We start from the raw sequence: 26304 nt of genomic DNA on the forward strand, positions 1-26304 counted from the left end.
TCTTCAATGAATGTCACAAGATTCAGAAAGCAAGATCCCCCTTAACAAACCCATACTGTTCTACAGCTAAGAGAAGTAGATCCCCCTGTGTCATTTTGGATATACTCCAATGTGACTCTCTTGGTACAGCTGTTGGGTCCAAATGTATTTAGTACTGATATGACCTTTCCTTGTGAACTGGTATGTCTGCAGTGTATTGCCACATGCCAGGGATGTGTCCACTTAGTAAAACTATGACTAACGTGACTGAAAGGGTTTAGTCAATTGCTCTTTGATCTTGTGTCATAACCCCTCAGATATGTTGTTTAATCCTGTAGAGATTGATATATTTTTATTTTGCGGAAGCAGTTATCATGTCTGCAAGTACATAGGGGATGTCTGCTCTATAGCACTCAAACATTTCTTGGCTTTTTGAGAAGTTTGCTCAATTTTTTTCAGCAAGCAAATTCGCAATGTACAGTGGCTAGCTGATCACTTCATTGCTTATTGAAAACATACCACAATCAAAAATTCCCTTTCATTTCTCTGATGTAATTAAGGAATACCTTACTGTTTTCAGCTTTTGAGACCAAGCTGAGTTCTTATTAGATCTGGGAGATTTGATGAAAATAACTAAATTAGTAGTTAATATATGCTTTTTATGATTTGGGTCTTATTTTCCTAAGCGCTAGAACGATCAGCTGTAGATTCTCTTGCAGGAAGTTGAGAAATGGATTTTGGTAATGGTATTGGTTACAGAGGACTCTCAGTAGTACTAAGTGTTCATTCTAGATTGCTTAAGTGGATTAATTTCTCTTTACAACTGTCAAGCCATCTTATGATTGAAGGGAGCATGGCCAACAAGCTTGATCTATGAACAGAGTTTATATCCTAAAGGAAGATCTTCATATTGCATTTACCATTACATAGCTGTATGCCATTGGCCCTGTGTTACCACACTGTAATTTTGATGTCTTGGAAGATTCATTAAGGTTTTCTTTGAGCTTCTGGTTAGATTATTTATTTTATTTTACATTTGTTGACCGGGCTAGTCTAACTGGATATATGTCCATTTTCAGTAGAAGCCTAGGGAGAAAAGCTCCAAGCACTAGCAGTGACAAAGAATACAGTATTTAGTAAATAGTCAAGTTACAGTACATTGTCTGTGTTGGCAAGAACAAAAATAGCAATGTCATTTAGTAGGTTGAAGTTAATATCAATAACAGAAAGATAAACAAAGACAATAATATATATATAATTTTTTATTTATTTTTTTTAGATATTTTCTTTCTTCTGTCTTGAGACCTCATCCTGCCTCGTGCTTTAAGCTCTTCTTTTTTCATTGACCAGGTCGCGACTCACCATGTTATAGTTAACCTGAATAGTCCTTGTGATGTTGCATGGCATAGTCAGTGGAGGAGCTGATGGCAGTAATACATACATACAAATATTTCAAGCACGGACATTAAAGCCTTTCTAGCTTGCCAATATACCAAAACACTTGTTCCCATAATACGTATCCAGGCTATTCTTAAAAATATCTAAACTAGTACTTGCTTTAATGTAATTTGGTAGTCTGTTCCATGCATCAGCTACTCTGTCAGAGAACCAATTAGTACACTTCTCATTCCTACACAATCTTCTACACAGGTTGTCTGATGACTTTCTAGTACTTTTTGATAACCTCAAACATTCCCAGAGGTAGTTGTCCCTAAATGCCCTATATACCTTAATAAGGTCTCCTCTTAAATATCTGTAAGAGACACTGTACAAGTTCAGATATTTTAGTCTTTCGTAATAACTTAAATTTTCACATCCATGGATGCCACTGGTATATTTCCATTGTACTCTTTCTAGTTTACTCATGTTGGTTTTCTTATAGGGTTTCCTTATTGTTATTGCATATTCAACTTTGGATCTAATGTAACTAACAAACACTGACTTCATTACTTTTGATTTCCTAAACTTTATAAACAATCTTTTACACATCCTATGGTTCTATAACTATCATTACCCAATCGGTTGATATGATTAGAAAAAAACTCATAGCTGAACCTACCCGTATACCCAGGTCCTTAAATGAGTCTACAGTTTCAATCATTGTGTGCTGTATTAAATATTCACCTTTCAATTTATGCTTACCAAATCTCATATGCTTAGTTTTTGATATAATTATCAGCATCTTATTCTCCTGTGCCCAAATGGTCAATTTAGTCAAGTTATTTTGCAGACATGCCTTATCTGTAACACATGTAAGCAGTTTACCCAATTTCAGGTCATCTGCATACAGACTGTAGAACACCTCAGATGAAAAAGTTAGTTCTGAAAGATGCAATCTAAACAAGTAAGGGCCTAGGACAGAGCCCTGTGGGACACCCTGGCTGTAACCAAGGACTGTGCCTGTCCAGTTGGTGTATACTTGCCATGTGCTATTTGTAAGCCATGCAGCTATCCATCTTATCAAGAGTACATCAATACCTAGTTGTACTTATTTATTGATTAGTGTTATGTGCATGACCCTGTCAAATGCTGAAGTTAAATCTGTATAAATTACATCACAACACAATTTTTCATTCATAGCTGTTCTTATATTGTTACAAAACATCATGTTAAAGGTGGTAATAGACTTGTTTTTAACATATGCATGCTGATATATGGTTTCAAGACCCAACCTATCCAGTTCTGGCAATAACTTATCCAATATTACCTTCTCCATTGTTGTTCCGCAACATGAAAGTAGACTTAGGAGTATATATGACTCTGGGTTTGTCCTACTCCCCTTTCCCTTAAAAACAGGTTTAATAAGCGCATGTCTCCAATTTTGAGGAACCTCCCCATATTTATATGACCTAGTGAATAATAGATATAATGACATTGTAAGTTCTTGCTGAAGTGTTCTTGGGTCATTGTTACTAATTCCGTCTCCTCTCTACACTTTGTTTGGATCCAGTTTGAGCAGTTCTTTTTCAATATAATCTAATCTGATTCCAGTACCTGGGGTTACCTGGATGTCACTAGGACAACTTAGCACCCCTTTTGTGGGGCCAAACTGTTTTGCATAAAATTTTGTAAATATATCTATAATCTGTTATGCCTGAGAATAAATGTTATAATCTGCACACAGTTTAATTTGTGTGTCTTTACTCCTTCCACATCTTATGTATCTATAAAATGGTTTCCTATTATGCTCAATATCTTTATACAAATTTTTTTCAAATATTTCTTGATCTTGTCTCACACTATACTTAATCTGTTTGTCCAGCTTGTTTATTTCAGTTTTCAGTGTTGTAGCTCGACCTCTCTTCCATTTGTTATATTTTTTGTCTCTTATGCTCAACTGAATCAGATATCTTGTTCTTACTGAAATACAATGGATATAAAAATTGTACACAACCCTGTTAAAATGCCAGGTTTTTGTGATACAGAAAAATGAGACCATACTAAATCATTTCAAAACTTTTCTCACCTTTAATGTGACCTATAACCTGTACAATTCAATTGAAAACCAAACAAATCTGTTCGGGGAAAAAATATAAAAAATAAAAAACATGCAACCAGCTTATTGTACAAGTGTGCACACCCTTAAACTAATACTTTGAAGCACCTTTTGATTTAATTACAGCATTCAGTCTTCTTGGGTACACACCTGCAATCAATTAAAGAGACTCTGATTAACACCAAATAAAGTTTAGGTTTCCTACTTGGATTTTCCTGAGATTTACTCAGTTGCCTGCTACAGCAAAAGCCATGGCTCGCAGAGAGCTTACAAAGCATTAAAGGGAGCTCATTGTTAAAAGATATCAGTCAGGAGAAGGGTACAAAACAATTTCCACAGCATTGGATATACCATGGAACACAGTGAAGACTGTCATCAAAAAGTGGAGAAAATCTGGAACAATAGCGATATTGCAATGAACTGGACATCCCTCCAAAATTGATAAGATGAAAATTGGTCAGGGTGGCTGCCAAAAGACCTACAGCAACACTAAAGGAGCTGCCGGAATTTCTTGCAAGTACTGGTTGTGTACCACATATAACAATCTTACATATTCTCCATATGTCTGGACTATGAGGTAGGGTTGCAAGACAGAAGCCTTTTTTTACACAGAAAAACATCCAGGCCCAGCTAAAATTTGCAAAACAATGCATCAAGTCTCCCAAAAGCATGTGGGAAAATGTGTTATGGTCTGATGACACCAAGGTTCAACTTTTTGGCCACAATTCCAAAATGTACATTTGGCACAAAAACACTTGGCATCACCAAAAGAACACCATCCCCAAGGTGAAGCACGGTGGTGGCAGTATCATGATATGGGGTTGCTTTTCTTCAGCTGGAACTGGGGCTTAATCAAGGTGGAGGGAATTATGAACAGTTCCAAATAACAGTCATTTTTGGCCCAAAACCTTCAGGCATCTGCTAGAAAGCTGAAGATGAAGAGGAATTTCACCTTCCAACATGACAATGACCCCAAGCATACATCCAAATCAACAAAAGAATGGCTTCATCAGAAGAAAATTAAAGTTTTGGAATGGCCCAGCTAGAGCCCAGACCTAAATTCAATAGAAAATCTGTGGGGTGACCTGAAGAGGGCTGTGCACAAGAGACGTCCTTGCAATTTGACAGATTTGGAGTGCTTTTGCAAGGAAGAGTGGGCAAATATTGCCAAGTTTAGATGTGCATGCTGATAGACTCCTACCCAAGAAGACCGAATGCTGTAATTAAATCAAAAGGTGCTTCAACAAAGTATTAGTTTAAGGGTGTGTACACTTATGCAACCAGCTTACTGTACACTTTTTATTTTTATATGCTTTCCCCTAACAGACTTGTTTGTTTTTTAATTGAATTGTACAGGTTATAAATAAGCCACATTAAAGGTGGGAAAAGTTTTGTAATGATTTATTGTGATTTATTTTTTATATCGCAAAAAAATGGCATTTTAACAGGTTTCCACCTGATGTTGTATGCCTAGATCCTGATGTTAAACATTTTTAATTTTTTGCACACAAGCAATTCCTCTTTCAAACCTTTCCACAGTCCATCTGAAGTTTTTCCACTGAACACCTCACTCCAGTTAGTTTTACATATTGACTGTTTTGCTTCCATATCATCTGTAATTAATCTAGCATAAGAAAATAGATGAATGAATAATGTTATACTGGCTCCTGTTACAGTGTCTTAAGGTTATTTTCATTTTTTTAATACATCTCTGTTTTCGCAAATGAGTCACGATAATATTGTTTGTATGCTTTCACCAAAACTTAGCACTCACATCTGAACTGTGGTGTGATATTGGTAGAATTGTGCAAGGTCAGTTTGTTAAACCATTGTTTTTTTTTTTTATTTCAGAAATAGCTAATGCATGGGTTTCTTTACAGAAACATTTATTTTTAAACACCTTTATTGAATTTTCACTTGTGACATAGACAAATTCACATTTATATAGAAGTAATCAAACTGTATTAACAAGTTCACATTTGCAAACATTGCTATACATCGTATAACCGTATCAACATTCAGTTCCTGACCCTTTTTAAACAAGAAACGTCTTTATTAAACCATCACTTACAATATAGGCAATTGTATATTGATATAAATGAAAACAAACCACACCGACACAATCCTACTTGCAAGCATTTTACCTCACAGACCATACTGACACACTTCCAGTTGCAAACATTATACATCACTTCTAACCTACCCAATCATGTTCAGTCAAATATTACATGGCTCATTTAACTCCTGCCTTCTTTTAAACCTCATTCCTCCCCTGTATGTATCGTACCCACAATTCCCATTTTTCTTACATAGTTTACTCCAACCCTTTTCTAAAGATCTTAATTCTGGTTGTTTTATCTCTGTTACTATATTCATTACGTCCAGCATAGTTGGTTTAGAATTTGATTTAAATTTTCTAGCAATTGCTTTATTTGGCAGCCACCATAATAAGACACAGCAAGGCCTTACCATGTGTAGGCAACTGTAATTCTGTATCATAGGTCAGAATCCCAGGCCTTTGACACAGTGTCTCACCCGTTCAAACACAGAGAAGCAGTTACCAAAAGGAAGGCAGCTGAAGGAGAATCAGGCAGTAAATGGTAAAAATTCCAGCTTTAATCCACTAGGCAAAAGGTAAGTTTTTGCCTAGTGAATTAAAGCTGGATTTTTTCTTTGGCGCTATTACAGTTTTTACCTAGTAGATTAAAGCTGGATTTTTTACCATTTACTACCCGATTCTCCTTCAGCTGCCTTTCTTTTGGTTAACAGTGTCTCCCCCATTGCTGTTGAACACAGTGTAACTTGGGATTCTCAGATAACACAGTGAAAAGGTTTTAGAGCTACCTCAAGGATAGTAAACAAGCAGTGAAATGTTCCAGTGAACTCTCGCTCTTTCTGCATAACCCTGCTGGAGTCCCTCAAGGCTTCATCCTTGGTCCCCTACTTTTCAACATTTTCACAAACTACCTTCACACTCCCTCTCACCATGGAACCCTCATTCAATACACTTGATGATTCTACCATAAACTGTACTGTGCAATCACTACCAGAACAACTTTCAAAAACTCAGCAGTCCTTTACTGCCATTGAATCCTGGCTAAGAAATGTCCAACTCTTTCTTAATCCAAAGAAGACTAAACTAGTACTCTTTCACCCCAAAACACCTCCCTTGTCACTGATCATTTCTGCATCCTTGCATCTGACAACACTGTCATAGAAATAGTGCAGGAAACCAAACTTCTAGGAGTTATTGACAGACTTTCATTCAACCCCCATATACAGCAAAATGTAAAGAAAGCTTATCAAAAACTGGAACTGTTTTATATAGAAACAAGTATTTCTTTACTACAGCAACCAAAACTACCCTTGCCAAAACATATTTTTACTTCCCTTCTTTCTTTACAGTGTTTCTATCCTAACTAACTTACAAATTTCTATCCTAAGCATGATGGAACAGTGCTGTAACATTGTTGCAAAGTTTGCCACAAAGTATCACAAACACCACAGTAAACGCTACTAGATCTAAACTGGCTTGAACTCCCCAACCAATTTGCCTTTATTCAGCTATCCAAGTTGCACAACCTTATTTTCATGCCTACTGCCTGCCCTGTACAAGGCAATCTAGTCACACCTTACACACCAAATCGATCCCTACAATCAGAAGTCAAAAATCTCTTGGCTATCTCAAAACCTACAAGAAAAACTGGGGTACTCTCTGTATTCATGGTTTCATAGGTAGGTAACTAGGCCATTGGCCCTAGGGCCTATATAAGCCTAGCCAAAAAGGTACCCTGGCTTTCGCTACCCAAGAAAATTATTTCCTGTGCCCCTGTCGAGCAGAGCCACAGAAGTGATCCCCTGGGTGAATTTCCTATTTCCCATCCAGTCATCAAGATTTTTCTTGAAGAGTGCTAATGAGGAGCTTTGATATAGATAGGTAGTTTGCTCTAGAGTGTGGGAAGTCTATGGGACAGGAATCTATCCCTCCAGCATGTTCTGTTTATTGTGGTGACAAGGTTTAGGTACCTAGAGCGTGTAGCTCGGAGGGATTGGGATTTCTTTAAGTGGAGCATGTCCAACAGCTCTGGGTTTGACATAGCTGTGTATGTTAGGCAGAGATCGCCTCTGCGTAGGCGATATGCAACGGAGTAAAGCTGGAGTTTTTTGAGTCGGTCTGCGTAGGGCATCTGTTTGAGGCCGGTAATCCTCTTTGTGAGGTATTTCTGTGGCCTTTCCAGATGTTGTAGATGTCTTGTGAGGTAATGGTTAAGGTGTTTGCCTTAGAAACACAAGTTGCAGGGTTTGTCTCACAAGGGATAATTGACTAGGCTTACAATGGCTCGCAAGGGCAGTTAGCCTAGTACTAACCTATGAACCTAAAAAAAAAATCTTCCTAGTCACACCAATCTGCCCACCCAGCATCTCCAACAATGCATCCCACAGGGAATCGTTAAAGTCTGCCAACTCACTGCACTCCCTGAAAATATGTTCCCAGTTACCTCTTTCTTCCACGTCACACTTCCAACATTTGCTGTCTACCTAAGGAAAAATTCTCTGGAGTCTACTTAGGGTATAACAAAATATCTATGTAAACATTTCGAAGCAAAAATCGTAAATCTTATAGATTTTCTTGCATATTTGGGAGACATACTTATAACATCCCATTGTTTCTTCGTGAATTACTTATCCATTCTCTCTTTCCAATCCTTTCTGACTTCCACTGATTGATTCTTACAGCTATACGTTATATGCTATTCTAAGTATTCCATTTTTAATGGCATCTTCTGTTAAAGATTCTACTAGAAACTTTTCCAGTGCTGATCTCTTGCTTAGGACCCTTCTATTTCTTTCTCTTTGCCTATATTCTAATATCAGTCCTTGATAGGGAATGCAATCTCTAACCCGCAGTCCAAATAAATTTTTGGCGACTTCATTTTATCAGCTTTACCTGTCTAGTTATTTGCTGCCATTATGTGGGTTCCTTTTCCAGTTTTCTCCAATAAATTCTAGCCACCTCTTGCCTATAGTCTGTATCCATAATTGCAGTCATCGTATCAGCAAAATCTCTGTTCTCCATTCTCTTGTTGGCTTAGTTCGCAGGCTACTTTCTGCTATTGTATACATATATTATTCCTTATGATTATTATCCTCCTTAAAGGCCTGCATCTAAAATGCCAGTCTTTCTTTGTTTCTTCAGATTCCCCTTATTTAATCATTATCCCTTTCCATTTTGAATTATACTTTTCTGCTTGTGCTGTGTATAGGAGCCTTAAATGTGTAGCTTTGAAGTACCCCTTCAAATTGGGTAATCCCAATCTGCCCTTTTCTACTGGAAGAATCAGCTTATCCCACTTCACACTTGCTGTGTTGCTTGTCCAGATAAAAGTCCTTCAGCTATTTATTAATTGCTATACACAACTTCTTCTCTTGTTGATAAAATATGCCTTGACTAGTGTATAAGTCTAAAGGGACTAAAAACATTTTAACTGCTTGTATCTGACTATCCATATCCATATAACAAAGCTTCCATTTTCTCAGTATTTATATTATCTTTTGTTTAGTCTCTTCCCACATATCATTTGCTGCCACATCAGATTCATTTTAATCCATACTCCCAAATACTTCATTTTAACATGTCCCCATAAATATAGATATTGCTGAGCCAATTCATATGTGTGTACATAATTTACTGTAATTGCCTCTGTTTTAGCTTCATTAATTGTGTACCCTGAAAAGATTTGAAACTGTCTCAAAATGTTCCACAACACTGTAATGTCTCTTTCTGGTTTTATCAGGTATAAAATATCATTTGCAAACTGAATTTTTCTTGACCACCATGCCAGTTATAATCGTGAATTTCTGAGTCCCTTATTTTCTTTGCCAATGGTTCTAAATATAATGCAGACAACAAAGGGGAAAGAGGACACCCCTGCATGATTCCTCTGCTCAAGCAGAAATCATCAGAGAGGAGCCCCCACACACACTTTAATGTATGCCTCCAATCCCTTGTATATCCTTCTAATCAACTTTATAATTTTTTTTAGGAAATGCAAATGCTTCCATTGCCCTACTCCTACAGTCCCAGTTTACTCTGTCAAATGTTTTCTTTGCATCAGGACCCACCAACAGTTTCCCTCTGGATCATCAATGCTCTTAATGTTGTCAAATGTTTGCCTCCCCTCCACAAAACCACATTGATCCATACCTATCAATTTTGATATTATGTTTGCCATTCTTTTAGCCAATTAAAGACATGAACATTTTATAATCAGGGCTTAGTATTAAAATGGGCCTGTAAGCATCTGAATCTGATGGATCTTACAGCTACCACCACTTTCTTCCAGGGTGTTGGACTTTCTCCTCTTCTTAAAACACTGTTAAACAAAACCTTCCAGATCTTTATCAGGTTTTTCCCTCCGAGCTTCCAAATGTGCACAGGAATACCATCTATTCCTGGGGACTTTCCTGTAAATTGGTTATTCATCACAATTTTTTATCTCATCTCTTCCTATCCTAACCATTACTAATTGAGAATCATCTACAGTTATTTCTTCCATAAACTTTTCCATTTGCATCTTTTCCTGATTTCCATATTTAGCTGCTTTATACAGATTTACATAGAATTTCCAAAATATTTCTAATACCTATACAGGCTCTCGTTACCTTCCTTGTCCTTGTTATAGGCTACCTAAGCTTGGTTTCATCCCTTTCTTTCTGTTGCCTGAGTCATTGTGCTAAAAGGTTTTGTGCTCTATTGTTATAATAAAAAAAAGTTGCTTAACAGTACTCTTTCTAAACTCCAGTCACTTAACAGTACTCCTTCTAAACTTGTGTATATTATTGAGGTAAGCCATTATTTTCTGCTTAGCATTCTGCAGTTATTCCTCTTCTTGTTCTGTCAAATACCCCCTATTCTGCAATGCTTAACATTTTTCAGTCTCTCTAAATAATTGTTACTTCTTAACCATATCTCCCTTTCTTTTATTTCCACCCTATTTTTAACCTCCACCTTAATTTTATCCTACTCCCTAGTCGTATTTTTCAGAACTGCTTCCGAATAATCTCCACTACCCATTCATTAAATTTCTCTCTTTTCAACAGAGAGGTGGGAAAGCACCAGCGTCTCATCTGTAATTCCTTATCCTGTGTTTTTATTTTAGTCCTATTAATATCAAATGTGTCTCCCAGAAGTACCAGTTTAAACAGGAACTTAAACACAATCTACTAAAGACCTGGTCTTGTCCAAGCCAATCACTCACTTGATTTATTTTTCTCTCCTCTCTTATTGGATTTCACAGCCTCCTCAGACTACCCTTTTTTTCTCTTTACCTCTCTCTATGTCCCACTAATTTACTCAATTCCTCTCTCTATCTAAAGATACAATCACAATGTATGTTTGTATATGTCCAAGTGCAATTTAATTGTGGTATTTATACTATAATACTACTTATCGCTACTGACTGTAAAGGATTTTACTGCTTGTATACTACAAATCTGTACCATTTATATTTGCTGTCGACATACTTATCTGACTTACTGCTCTGTATACTACAGTAGTGTCATGTATATTGCTGTTGATTAAACTGATCTCTGTTGCTTTTCCTAACTTGTAAACAATCATAAATGTATTAGGAGCTTTTCTCCTCGGGTCTCCACAGAAAATGGGCCCCTGGCTTAGCTGGAACAACCCGATTAACAAATGGCAATAAAAAAATGAATACATTATTGGTGCGTGATCTGAAATAGTTATTGGATGTGTATCGACACCTTCAGCTCAGTGCACAATTTTCCATATGAAATGTAAATTCTGTCTAGCCTAGCCCAGTTTTTGTACATCTTGGGGAATAATATGTAAATTCACATCTTTAAAGCCAAATATTTTCATAAATTTCTTTAAAAATCTATCCATCTCTGTTATACTTTCCTTTTTGGGCCCCCAGACACATCTTCACAAACACTCTGCTGTCTCCCACTTCAGTATTTTGTCCTTCTGCCACAGTTTTGTCAGACTCAACACCTTCTGCTGGTTGGATTGCATCTTTACCATTAAAGGTCTAAGTTGCTATTAAAGGTCTAAGTTGCTTTCTCATAGCCAGGTTTACAGTGTACACATAATGTGCTCTTTCAACTGACAACTACTGTGGAATACCAATACAGATGCTTATTTGTGCTTTCATAAAATTCATGTAGTCTGTTCCTTCCAGCTTCTCTGGTATAGCTGAAAATCTCAGGTTTTCCCTGTGTACTCTGTCCTCTAATTCTATTATTTTTGATACATATCTTCCTGAGTAGTCTTGTATTCAGCCAGAATTTTCTTCATTTCAGCCTCTGATTTTTGAAGCTTTATCACTTCATCTGAATACATCTTTAAAGCTTCTTCCAGTTTTTCCAGCCTTCTGATGTTTGTGTTGATATACTCCTTCAGCGTTTCATTTATGTTAACCAGATGCACTTGTCTTATATCTGTCTGTAGGGTTCTGGAAGTCATGTCTGCATGTTGCATTGCTTTTTGCTGAACAGCTGCATAACCTTCCCCAGTCAGTGTTTCTTCCTCACTTTTTGTTGCTGATTTTGTACCAGGTGCTCTGTATTTCTGTTTTTCTGGTATCCTGGCAGTATACATACTGTCCTGTTACTGAAATTGACCCATAAACATAAAAGTCTATTTGGTCTTCTCCATTGAATTTCTGTTTTCACACCGGGAGAACTAGAATTAAGCAGTTACTCAATGTGCAGCCATCTTGGGAGTCCATTTTTGACAGAAACATTACAATTATAAGATGGAATTTATTGACAGCTAGGCTTCATCCATGGTGTCTAAGCTTTAAAGTTGATTGTCTCATGATTAGGACAGTTCAAAGATTCTGGTACATTTAGAAGAGAGAGAGAGCACATTGATGAGATTTTTGTCCCTTTTTATGTCCACACAGTAATTCTTTATATCTGGGGGTAAACCTCTAGGAAGAGTGGTACATCAGTTTTGGAAGAATTTGCATAGTATTAAATACCCCTTTGACTGCCTCGATGTCCTAATGCCCACTCTACAGCAGGGGAAATAAAGATAGGGTGTGATTAGTTCTCAGAATTGCATTGAAGAGATGGACCAGTCTTAGCAGATCCTCTACTAGTCTTCAGAAGGCTGGAAAGAAGTTGGTTAACTTCTGAGGTTGCTAACAGCAGATGTATACTGGATGCTTACTGTCACTTTCATGTTGGTACACAAATAAACGAGTCTTCATGGGTTCTGTTTTAAACAGCTTTATTCTATACAAACACATCACTGTAGAGGCTTACTGACTATAACTTAAATAACTTGTTTACAAACTAGTGCAATTATACACGCTCACTCTCTGGCTTCTTCTACAAAATGGCACTAGGGATTGCATGTGTCTGGAATTCATACATGCACGCACAGCCTCGCATGCTTCTTACAGACATAGCACACACATACACGTTACAATTTGATCTAAATCCTCCTGCTTTGAGCAACATATCATGCAATTTGTCATGCGATATTCAGCTTGCAGAAATCACAGATAATCTATAGACATGCAATATACAATACTAAGTATGCACATATTCATATATATACAATCAAATCCATGTTGCTGCGTATTTCACACTAGGCTTAGAAACTTGTCCATATTGTGTGACATAAAAGTGGGAATTAGATTTAGCAACTATGACAGTCTCTGCAAAATGGTGGACCTGTGGAAAGTTCGAATCAGTTTCTGGAACAGAATCAGACTGCTGGACACATTCTGGTCTGGAAACAATGTCTGACTCATTCTTTGATTTGCAGTTTGCATCACAGATACAATGCTGTGATTGCAATAATGATTCTGGTACAAGAAGAAGATGTCTGCGATTCCTCCTATATTCCTCAGCCTTGGAACTTACCAAATAAGATCTCGGCTTGGCACAAATGCCTGTAATCTGTCCTATTCGATCAAAATCTTTCATTGTCTGAATTCGTACCATCTCTCCTTCCCTCAACGAACAAAGTAATCTGTTCAGTCTGTCATAACTAGATTTCTGGATATTATACTTGTTAAACAATTGAGCCTTGATGATTTTATTATTCTTAGATTTATGCTGTGACAATCTTGATGAAATAGGTAGTATAGTTCTAGTTATTTTGGACAGCAGTCTTTGAGCAGGTGAACCAAGAATATCATTATAAGGTATGTTTCTGAGATTAAGTAAATTCAAGAATATATCGGTATTGTCACGCTTTGACTTTTCAAGTAATTGCTTTGCACTCTGTACTGCTCGTTCAGCTAGACCATTCGATTGAGGATATTCAGGACAAATAGTGACATGTACAAAGTCCCACTGTCGTGAAAATTTCTGAAACAACTTGCTAGTAAGTTGAGTACCATTGTCAGAATAAAGGTTGTTCGGACTACATGAACTGAGAAATGACGTTTCAACTTCGTGATAACAGCTGTTGAGGTTAAGTTTGGTAGCAGATCGATCATAAACCAGTCTGAATAAGAGTCTACCCAAAAGTAAGTTGTGTTGATTGCTCCACTCAAAGATATCGGTGGCTACTCCAGACCAGGGTAGTTCAGTTATTGAATTCAGCTGAAGTGGTTCTCTTTGCAAATGCGCTCTGGTACTATTGCATACTGAACAAGAAAGAACTCTATCAATGTCTTTTCATAATGAAGGCCAAAACACTAATTCTCTTGGCCTTCTCTTGGTAGATAATAAACGTGGGTGACCACAATTTTATTTATTTATTTTACATTTGTTAACCGGGGAAGTCCGACTGGACACAGGTCCATTTTCAGTGGAGGCCTGGGGAGAAAAGCTCCACATAACACTAAGAATGTATACATACAAGAATACAAATAGGCATACATAAGCAAGCATTAACAATTTCTAGGTAGTTTCAATAGTGAATGATGCATGCAAGAAAAACTTGAGTTACATTTTTTTTTTCACTAGAAGAAAGTTGCTTATTCTGTTCAGAACTTTACATTACTTAAACAGGTCAACTGGCTCTGTAAAGGACTCATCATTGGAATGGTTGGATCATGCCATGACTCCTAGCAACAGTGCAGTGTGTGGGTTAACCTGGGGAGTAACATGAGCAAAGCCAGTTATTTAAGTAATGGGTTTTGAGGAGTTTTTTAAATTAGAGATAGGAGGTGGTAGAAGTTAACTGGCTTGGGAGTGAGTTCCAGATGCTGGCAATGGAGCAGGCAAAGAGAGATTTCCCAGCTTCATTTTTATGTTTGATGACACTGATGAGGTTTTGATTATTGGATCTTAAGGCTCTACTGGTGGTATAGTGATGAATTAAGTGCTGAAGTGCTGTTTTTTTTTTCTGGAAGGTAGTACAGCTTGTGAGCTATTAAGAGTTGGTTGAGTAGGAGTAGCTGAGATAGTTCAAGACAGTTTTGTTGCTTGAGGGCAAGGCAGTGATGGGATCTGTGAGTGGCATCTGTGGCAAACTTGGCAATCTTGTTTTAACAAGATTCCATTTTGTTTAGTTCGCTGTGGCGAAGATTGGTAAAGATAGGGGAGGCATAAAGGAGACTAGACAGGAGGTGAGTCCTTGCAGTAGTGGCTTTGATATGTTTGGTGATGAACTGTTTGTTCCTATAAAGGAGACCAAGCTTTTTGTTAACTTTCTTTACAGTTTGGGCTATGTGTATGTCGAATTTCAGATTACTGTTAATTTCAACACCTAGCAGTTCAGTATGTGTGGTTGGATTGATTTTTTTATATTGTCTTTAGATGTTATGGTAAAGTCGGTGTTTAGAAGGTGAGATTTTCCAGGACGGAAGAGAATGAATTTTGTCTTTTTGGGATTAAGAATAGGTTTGATGTTAGTGAACCATGATTCTGCAAGGGCAAAGTTATTCGGAGTTATGCTTTCAAGCTCTTTTAGGGTGGGGCAGCACTTATAATGGTGGTGTCATCTGCATATTGCACTACTAAGGCTGAAGCAGTCTGATTAGTAAAAAGTGTAAACAGCAAAGGACCGAGGATAGACCTTTGAGGAACGCCTATGGTTACTGGTAGTAGGGGGGACAGTTGGCCTTGCCATAGGACAGCTTTTTGATGGTCTGATAAATAGTTACTGAACCATGATATGGTGGAGGAGCTTATGTTAAGGGTAGACAGAATCTCTAGGAGTATAGTATGGTTAACCATATCAAAGGCTTTGGATAAGTCTAAGAATATGGAGGATACAAATAGTCCTTTGTTTCTAAGATGATTGACTGTGTTAGTGAAAGAGAATAGTGCTGTGGTGGTGCTATGGGAAGGTCTAAAGCCGTGCTGTGATTCGGATAGTAGGTCACTTTTTAGAAGGAACTGCATGAGTCGAGAATGAACAACTCTTTCTAATATTTTAGACAGAGGAGACAGAATTGCGATGTGGTGGTAGTTGGTTAACTCAAGGGATTTACCTCCTTTGTGCAGTGGTATAATATGTGATATTTTCCATGAGTGACGTACTTCACATTCTGATATTGACCTATTTATTAGGATGGACACTGGATAGGCTATTGCTTCAGATGTCATCTGAAGGAAGTCTGCTGGCAAATTATCAGCTGCCAGTGTGGTTGGTTTAAGTTTATTGAGGAGTTTAGTATTTGTTTTTGTAGAGACTCAGTGCAGGGAAAAGCTGGAGAGGAAGTTCTGTATGTTGGGAAGGGTCGGGATGTCTACTGAACTAGGGGTACAAGTACTATTTTGGGTGCTGGCTAGGGCTTGGACTGTTTCCATAAAAAAATTAAATTGGGTGGGAGTGTTTTCATGGTTGTTTGGCAATATAGGGGATGGAGTGGTGGATTTTCCTGGGTACAGTAAAGTATATATTACTCCAACAAGTCAAAGTCCACTCTATAGACCACCTAAAGAAAAGAAACCATGAAATCCAAATCCTCAACTCTAGTAAGTCAAATCTGTATATATTATATATTATCTATCTCTATCTAAACCGAGAGCAATTCTAATTCTTCTAGAGAATTCATCTCAACATCATCAAATCCTTCTTCCACAAAACAATTATCTACAGAGACTTTAACATAGATTGGAAGAACATAAATACTGAACACCCTTCACATTAACCTCCTTCAGCTTCCCTCAGACCTCCCCAACAAGAATAACAAACCAAAAACAAAAACAAATTTTTTTTGGATTTGATCCTTATATAACTACCACCAAAATTACAGTTGGCATCCTCTCCTGATGATGTAAGACCATTCCTTGACTTATATAATCAGGCAAAAGTTTAATACCTGATATCCTAGAACTACCATAGAAGACCAGATCCTGATATATGGAAAATCTCACTCAAAATCACACACACACCCCCTAGCAACTCAAATGAATACTCTAACTATACTCCATAGCCCTACTATCCCCTTATAAAAAAAAATGGAAATGTATTTTACCATCAGCTTCTAAACCATTTAATTCAACATAACATGAAAACAAACATGGCTTTATTTTAGGCCATTCCTAGGCCATACCTACTGCCTCTTATTTTTACGGATACCCATAACAAAAACAAATAATAAATGTTCTTCTTCCTCTCTATTTATTGATCTCTCAAAAGCATTTGATTATGGTAAACCACTCTCTACTTATATAAATCCCAAAAACTCGCCATCTTTCCAGCCCCTAGATTTCTCTGTCACAATTTTTCAACTCTCTATAATCCATATTCTACCACCAAACTCCTAACTCAAACTAACTACTATAGATAGCTTTGCTTACCAATGATAACCATAATAACAATAAAAAGTCAACAGAAAAATGGGCTCCCTATATACATTTGATTATTTTCTCTCACTCCAACCACCAGAACTACTATTTTGTGTCATCATAATCTCAACACTCCTCTATGCCTCACCTATTTACAACAACATTGCCAGATTTGCTACTGGTAATCACTTTAGAACTCATCACTGCCAGAATCTAAAACAACTAGGATGGCTTGAACTGCAAAATCAGCTTTATTTTAACCAACTAACCATTGTTCACTCAAACCTCATTACTCATTATAAAAATCTGAATACCACGGCTCAGCTAACAAACCTCTACTTACTATTAGTAAGTCTAATAACCTGGCAGGAAAATCTCTTTTCTCTTACACAACTGGGAAATACTGGAATCTTCTACCTAGTGATCTTATATCACTTCCTTCCCTACCCATTTCAAACAAAAACTCAAAATACACCTTAGAACACACTGGTTGTTGTTGCACTACCCTGACTAAACTATTACCCCTAGTGACTAAGTTTCTCCTAACTCCTCTTTAATTATAATATAATGCTCTTTCTGCAAACTTTAGAAAAATAGCAAACCCACTTTGGTGATGTTCTACCTCACATGGATATCTTGAGCAACATGTTATCAATACTCTTATGCAACCACTCTCATGAAATTGTAAACCTTAAGTTTAATCTACCTCATGTGAATATTTTGTCCCATATTATTGTAAATATTTGTCTTGTAACAAACTATAAAATGTTTGTATCTACTGCTATGTTAACTTTATTGTAACAACAACACAACACTGTTTGTATTTGTAACCTTATACATTTTGTTTAATGTATCTGTCTTTGGAGCTTTTCTCCCCGAGCCTCTACTGAAAATGGACATATATCCAGTTGGACTAGCCCGGTCAACAAATGTAAAATAATTGTAAAATAAATAAAAAATAAATATATTGTGGTCCAAAATTTTTGTGGGTTATGAGCATATTTTTCTTGTATGGATTTGTAGTAATTAGTTTTGTCAAGTTTGATTTGTTTTTTGGCTTTGTTCTGGAGTTCTTGATAGTGTTGTCTCAAGGTAGTGGTTTTGTTTTTGTGAAACTGTAGCCAGGCTTTGTCCCCTTCTTTCATTAATGTTTTGGTATCTTTAGTTAGCCTTGGGGCATAGTTAGTTTTGATTATAATAGTTCTAGAGGGTGCGTGATTGTTTAAGATGTTTAGGAAAGTAGAGTTAAAGTACCGCACAGCTTTGTCTAGAGTTAGTTGTTTTAGGGGAGTCCAATTACAACATTGTAGTGCATTGATTAATTCAGTAGCTCTCAAGGACTTTTTGTTACGTATTACTCTGAGGATGGGATGGTGAATATGGTGGGATCAGTCCCGAATTAGGTAAGGTGCTTGGTGGTCGCTCAGACTTTCAGGAAGACAGCCTGACTGCTGGGCAAGAGTGGGGTCAGATGGCAAAATCCAGTCTAGGATGGACTGGCGTTTGGATGTCTTGTCAATTCTAGTGGGATCAGATATAATTTGGGTGAACCCATGGAGGTTACTGTAGGTAGTGGGGGTTTGGCTGGTGCAGTCAGCTCAGTCAATATTAAAGTCACCTAACAGTATGATTTCTTGTGGGAGAGAGGTTGACATCCAGTTTAGTAGGCTTTCCAGTATAGTGGTGTTATTGCCTGGTGGGATATAACCCCCTGAAATAATTATTTGTTTGTTGGAATTAATCTTTAATTTGGCAAGAATAAGTTCTACATCTTTGACTTCTTTGGAATTACACTCGAATTGTTCAATATTGAGGTGATCTTGGAATAGTATTGCTACACCTCAACCCTTTTTCCAGTTCTGTCACCACGTATAATAATATATCCAGGAAATATAATTTAATTCTTAAGGTTTTCTGGTTTAAGCCGTGTTTCTGTTAGAACAGCGATTTCTGGTTTGTATAGAGCTAGCAGGGTGTGAAGGTCATGTGTTTTGTTAAGTATGCTTCTAGCATTTATGTTCAAAAGGAGGAGAGAGGAGGCAGGTCTTGGGTAAAGAGGATCTCTCCGCTTTAAGTTTGAGTGGGCAGACATATTGGGCCCTGAATTAGGATGAATATCTCCACAGTAAGTCAGTTTTTGGAGAAGGTATAGGCAGAGTTTGGTTAGTTTGTGAAATATTTTAGCTTGTTTTAGGGAATAATGAGGACTGATTTTGTATGTTATATTATTATATAGGTAGGAAAAAACTGGGAGGAGGTAAGGTCACAAGGTAATATAGGGAAATTCCTTAGTTTTAAGGAACTGGTTAGGGGTTCTGTCTGCCATGGTGGAGGGGTGGTGATATACAGTTGTGAGAGGTAGGAGGAAATGATAGGCAGTAAGAGGAGAGAGAGTATAGTTAGTGAGTAAGGTACTAGTTTTGGTAGCAGGGTGTGATAGGTGTAGGACATGTTTTTAGATGTGCTTAAGGAGATGGGTGTGTGTAGAACTACTAATTACAGAGGTTGGTTGATGAGTAAGGGTGCGGTGTAGAGTGTTACTATGGGGATGATAGGTTAATTTTAATTGGGTAATTGAGAGTGAGAATTCCTGGGGATGTGGTCTATAGAAATAAATGTAATTGATGTGGGGGTGGGTGGGAATGGGGGTAGGGTAGAGGAGCAAAGTGAGTGGAGCGAACAGAGCTGGGCAGCAGCGTTCTTTTGGTGCAGCAGTAAGCAAAAAACAATCAGTGAGTATTTCTCTAACGTCTGTATGGGAGAGATGTGTTTAGTTTTAATTTCTACAACATGCAATCGTCACTTTATTTGTTTTACCTTTTATTTTACACAAATCTGTGAGGGGGACTAAGCAGTTGCTAAGCTGAGAGGAAGGCTAGGGAGTTGAGTGGGGAGACTGTGAATAGGGAGAGGGGAGGCACTGGGTCAGGGGATGAGAAAAGAGGATTTAAAGCAGGAGATGTGGGGCACAGATGATGGTAGTATGTAGAGGTGTGAGGGACTGTTCCAGTATGAAACAGGGGAATAGGAGGAAAGGACTAGCAGACAGAGTGGTTGGGTGTGAGGTTAGGTAGGTGGGTGCACAACTTGAAGGGTTGGGAGAGCAAGGGTAGTGGGATGGGAGGTAAGCAGGGATGTGCAGTAGCTGACCAGGAGCAGTATTTTTAAGGAGGCACAACAGTAGGTACAAAACTATATTTTACAAAAAAATCTGTGTTGCTGATCTTTGTTCATTCATTACTGATAGGTTAGCCAATATCAAGCTCACGTCAGCCAAAAACTCTCAAGTCAAGGTCGTACCCAGAATGCTCTGCTCCCTGTTACCTCAGATCAAGTTTGCAAGTTGATAGATAAAAGTAGAGGCTACCTCTGGTCATAACAGACCTACAAGAAAGGAGTACACGAGCTCAACCAAGAACCTCTGGAAGGGAATGAACGAAGATCAACAACACAGATGGAACGTTATGGTAAGACATAAATTCTTTATCTGTTGTTGTTAATCTTTGTTCATTCCATACTGATGGGACAGAGTCCCCAGCTACCTGTATTCCTGGGTGGTCCTCATGGAAGGACATTCTTGAGCACCATGGATCCAAAGGAAGCTCTACCTCTGGAGGCCAAGTCCAATTTGTAATGAAGAATAAAGGTATGAGGTTTGGCCCAGGTTGCAGCTGAGCAAATATCATTGAGGGAAGCCTTAGCATGGAAAGCTGCTGAAGTTGCCATAGATCTTGTAGAATGTGCTTTGACCCTATGAGGCAAGGTGAGATTGTTTTTGTTGTAGATAAAGGTGATACAATTTCTCAACCATGAAGCCAATGTAACATTTGATACAGGATGACCCTGTCTAGGTCCAGAAAAAGCCAGAAACAGTTGGTCTGATTTACGGGTAGATTTAGTTCTGTCCAGATAAAATTGTATTTGCCTATGAACATCCAATGAGTGCAGGTAATACTCTCCCTTGTTAGAATGGTTAGGAAAGAACACTGGGAGATCAATAGACTGCTTGATAGATCGCTCTGACACCACTTTTGGTAAAAAGGTAGAATTGTTTCTCAGTGATACCCTGTCCCTATAGAAGACAAGATAGGGAGGTTTGATGTATAAAGCCTGAAGTTCTGACAATCATCTGTCCAATGTGATTGCAATCAGAAATAAAGTTTTCCAAGAGAGATATCTTACATCACAAGAGGACGCAGGTTCAAAGGGTGGAGCTGTTAAAGCTTGCAGAACCAAAGCCAAATCTCAAGGTTGTACGGGTTCTCTAAAGGGAGGTTTTAGGTAGATAACCCCTTTCAAAAAAGTCTTACAGAGTCTGTGTGACATAAGTGAAGAATCTTGAAAACCAATATGAAAATTTGAGATGGCAGCCATATGTACACTGATACTACAGGCAGACATCCCAGAGTGGAACAGATGTGATAAGTAATCCAATACCAGCAAGACCGGGGCTGACAAGGGGTCTATTTGCTTATCTGCTGCCCATAGAGAGAACCTCTTCCATTTATTAAGATAAATTAGTCTGGTGGACGATTTATGAGATGCAATAAGAATATTGCACACAGGGGACAAAATGTTTTCATGCCTGGCAATCATAGGAAGTGGAGAAAAAACAAGCTGTCCGTTTCAGGATTGCTAGATTGGGGTGAATCAGACCCTGCAGATGGGAGATCAACTTTGGGGATGGATTGAGGATCCACGATTGATCTAACAGGTGAGGCCAGAGGAAGGCAAACCAGACTTGTCGAGGCCAATATGGAGCAATGAGGATCACTTTGCTCTTCAACTGTTGTGCTTTCTTTAGAAATCGGGAGATGAGGGGAAGAGGAGGATAGGCATAAAGAAGACCCGAGGGACAAGCATGGACTAGAGCGTCCCTTGGTGACTGTCCCCAAGGGGGGATCAGTGCAAAGTAGTTCATTTATTTATTTATTTATTTGCAGTTGGTTTACCAGGATAGTCCACTAGGCCAAAATAACCCGTTTTCAATGGAGTCCTGGGGAGAAAAGCTCCAAAAACAATTAGCAAGGTTACAATAAGGTATTTAGTTTCAATTATACAATTCCTATGGACCTGGAAATACAGCAGACTAGTGTACAAACATATACAAATATTACAATCTTGTATTGCTGAAAACAATTTACAATATAGAAACTGAGAGACTTTTACAACATAGGGTGGGTTACACTGGAGATATCTTTCATGCATTCAGGATGAGTAGCTTAATACAATCAAGAGAAAGGTATATGAGCTGACATAGAACCTTTCAATATAGAAACAGAGAACCTTTTCCATCAGAGAGTATTATTTACACTAAGGTACCTTAAGTATTCAGAAAAAGCTAATACAAGCAAGAGCAAGATCTATGAGTTTAGGAGAGTAAGTAGAAATTCTCATTATGAATAGGGGAGGAGAAGTGAAAATTCTCAGTATGAGGAGATTATGTTGGGTGGGAGCAGGAGCATTCCCACTGGGAAATTAGGTGTGAGTGAAGGGATTTTTTGAATGAGAAGTGATTTGTGATGGTATGAATGGATGGGGGTAAGGAGTTCCAGGGACGAGCAAGACTGTAGGATAAGAGATTTTATCCAGGGGGACGAATTGGTTTATACAGTTCAATTAAGTTTTGGTTGTTAGATCTTAGAATTCTATCAGGGAGGTGCATTTTGAAGGTAGAAGAAAGGGATGGGCAGAGGGAGGGATTGAAGATGAGTTTGTGTGCAAGAGTCAGTTGGACGTAGGTGAGGTGTTTGGGTAGTTCTAACCATTTTAGTTTGTGGAGAGCTGAACAGTGGTGTGAGGAGGACTTATGGGATGTAGCAAACTTGACAATTTTGTTATAGCAAGAGGAGAGTTGTGTTTTGAGAGAAGATTGTAGATTAGTTAGAAGTGGGGCTCCAAAGAGGAGGGATGGGATGAGAAATGTGGTAGATAGGGTGAGTTTGGTGGAGGGTGTAAGATAACGATTCTGTCTCTAGAGCATGCCGAGTTTTTGGTGGGTTTTTTTTATATTTAGTTGAAGATGGGAAATGAATTTAAGCTATCAATTTGGACCCCAAATAATTTGGCCTCAGATACCAGTTCTAAGGGTGTATTGTTGTGACTAGTAATAGTAAAATTACTTGGATTGAAAAAGGTAGCTTTAGAGGGGGTGAATACCATTACTTTGGTTTTGGAGGCATTGAGTACAAGGTGATTTGTTTTCATCCATTGTTCGGTGGTTGAGAATGCATCTTGAGTAAGCTTTAGCAGTGTGGGGATGGAGGTAGCAGAGCAGATTATAGTTGAATCATCTGCGTATTGGATCATTTTAGTTGAAGGGATAGAGTTATGGAAATCGTTTATGAATAAATTGAAAAGCAGGGGACCCAGTATAGATACTTGGGGAACACCGGTTAGGGTGTTGATGAAAGGGGAGGTGGCTTTTTTCCATCTCACTGCCTGATATCTATTGGATAAGTAGCTAGTTGCACTTGTAGTTGGTTGGAGAGGCAAATAGGTCGCAGCAAGGCTGGCCCCAGCGGTGGAAGATTTTTGCCTCTATCAGAGGATTGAGGGACCACTTGTGAGGCTGTAGAATGCACCTGCTCAATTTGTCCGCTATCATGTTGGAGCTCCCGGGAATGTGCATTGCAATCAGAAAGCGGTTGTGAGCTATCGCCCATTGCCATATTCTCAAGGCCTCTCGGCATAACAGGCAAGATCTGGTGCCTCCTTGTTTGTTGCTGTACCAGACCACTGACATGTTGTCTGAATGGATCACAATATTCCCTGACGAAGGATGGAGTGAATTTGCTTGCAACGCTAGAAGCACTGCCCCTCAGTTCCAGGACACTGATATGCAAAAGGGCCTCTGTTACCGACTAGGTGCCTTGGATCGAGTTTCCCTGACATAACCCCCCCACCCCATCAGGGAGGTGTCCGTGATCACTGTGGCTATCGGTTGATGGGGGTGGGGGGTGAAAGAGTGAGGACGTTGTTGGGGATTTTGAGACATCTACCAGAGTAAATCTTGCTTGCATCTCTGAGTCACACTTATTTGAAAAGACAATGGGTGTTGTAGAGGGTACCACTGACTGAGAAGTAGCCATTGAAGAAGTCTAATGTGAAATCTGGCTAGGGGAACAATGGTAATCAAAGTTGCCATTGACCCCAATAGCTGAAGTACAGACTGAGCTGGCGAACAGCGGTTGAACTTGTTGTCTTATTCTCTGAAGTCTGTGTTCTGGAAGGGATGCTGTGCAATTTCCCATGTCCAACAGTAGCCCTAAGAATTCTAAAGACTGAGTTGGGGCTGTGTTAGATTTCTCCCAGTTTATAGTGATTCCCAGGCTTCAAGCTGTTAAGAGAGTACACTGCAGAGCTTCTTCCAGGAGACGCTTGGTGGGGGCAGTAAGGAGCCAGTCATCTAGATATGGAAATGCCTGGAATCCTTGAAGTCACAAGTGAGCGATAACCAATGCCATGCATTTTGCGAACACTCTGGGGGCTATAGAGAGACCGAAGGGCAGGGCTTGAAACTGGTAGTGACTGGCTCCTATACGGAAGTGGAGGTATCTTGAGCGTTTGTCCATTTTTATGTGGTAATACGTGTCTTGAAGATCTACAGAGCACATCCAATCATCTTCTTCTAGAAGAGGAAGGACAGACTGAACCGTGACCATCCAGAATTTCTCTGTTTTTACAAATTTGTTTAGTGTACTGAGATCCAGAATTGGTCTCCAGTCCCCTGTCTTTTTTGGCACCAAAAAGAACCTTGAGTAAAATCCGGATCCTATCTGGTCTGGGGGGACCATCTGGATGACTCTCTTTTGTAGCAGCTTTTTGATTTCATGTGCTGCTGTTTCCCTTTGACTGGGTGGGACGTCGGGTAACACGCTTGATGAGACTGGGCAAAGAGGAAAGGGGATGTGATAGCGTCTGGATATAATCCATTGTACCCAAGAGTCGGTTATGTTTTGCCAGGCAGCAGGTTACAAGGAGAAATGACCCCCGACTGCTTCCAGAGGTGAGCAGTCAGGCAGTGCTTCAGGAGTGCTGAGAGGGTTGGCCAGAGACAGTATCTCTGGAACCCTGGTTTCGCAGACCTCCTCTGCCCCGAAAGGGGTGTCTTCCATTGGAGTTTCCCCCTCTGCCTCTAGGGGAAAACTTGGCATGTGCATCCCGGAAAGAACCCTGTGATTTCTTGTGCCAGATCTTTCCACTCCTCTGATTTCTAGAGTAGAATCGCTGAGGAGTGGAGTGTCTGACACCAATGGCAAACAAGGTCTTGCCATCTTATTCACACCGTTCCAGTGTATCCATGACTTTAGGGCCAAACAAAGAAGCGGCTTCTATAGGGGCATTCATGAAGGAAGCCTTAAAGAAGTCCAAAAAGTCACAAAGGCACATCCAAGCATGTCATCTGGCGACAATACCTGCACCTGTCGCTCTAGCCGTCCCTTCCATTGCATGAGAAATAAGACGCATGGAAGAGCTGGAAATGGATTCTAGGGTAGCTATCTAAGAAGTCACATTATCACGGACTTCGTCAGAAACAGCACCTGTCACAGTTTCAGACAGCTGATTGATAAGATCTCACTGAAGCCTGGTAAAATGTGCCAAATAATTCAAAGACGTTACGGTGAAGGTCGATGAAGCAAACACACACACTTCCCTAATCAATCAATTGCCCAGGGCTCCTTGTTGAGCAGATGGACAGTTTGGCTCTCTTTTGTCAAATCCTTCTTAGTAGCAGCTGCCACCACCATAGCATCTACTGGAAGACCACGTGACCAGTGGGGGTGTTCGGCAGGGGGGGCAATAATATTTTATCTGGCCTCTTAGGTATCACTTCCATGGTATCAAGAGCCTTCCATGCGTGCTGCATGATGAGCTCATCGGCAGGTGGGGTGACCCAGGAGGTAGGGGGCCAGGCACGAAAAGCCTGCAGGAATACAGATTCCTCAGAGGAAGGATTAAAGGGCTTCCAGTCATCCCTCTGTCTAAGGATCTTGAGGATGTCACCAAAGGACACCTCATCAGGAGAGGCTGACCGTGGGGGCCCTTCCCCATCATCAAAACCTGTACCTTCAGTCAATGACTCCTTAGTGGAGTCCATG

The 26304-nt window shown here is 39.1% G+C and overlaps 1 protein-coding gene across 2 annotated transcripts in view; it reads right to left on the reverse strand.

Annotated features, from left to right (window-relative positions):
* The window catches only part of LOC122797194 (SREBF chaperone), a 2019897-nt gene that overhangs the window by 610335 nt on the left and 1383258 nt on the right, over nt 1–26304 (reverse strand). The window lies entirely within an intron of this gene.

Source organism: Protopterus annectens, chromosome 3.part0 (genome assembly GCF_019279795.1).
Source record: "Protopterus annectens isolate FY-2018-M chromosome 3.part0, PAN1.0, whole genome shotgun sequence".
NCBI lineage: Eukaryota > Metazoa > Chordata > Ceratodontiformes > Protopteridae > Protopterus > Protopterus annectens.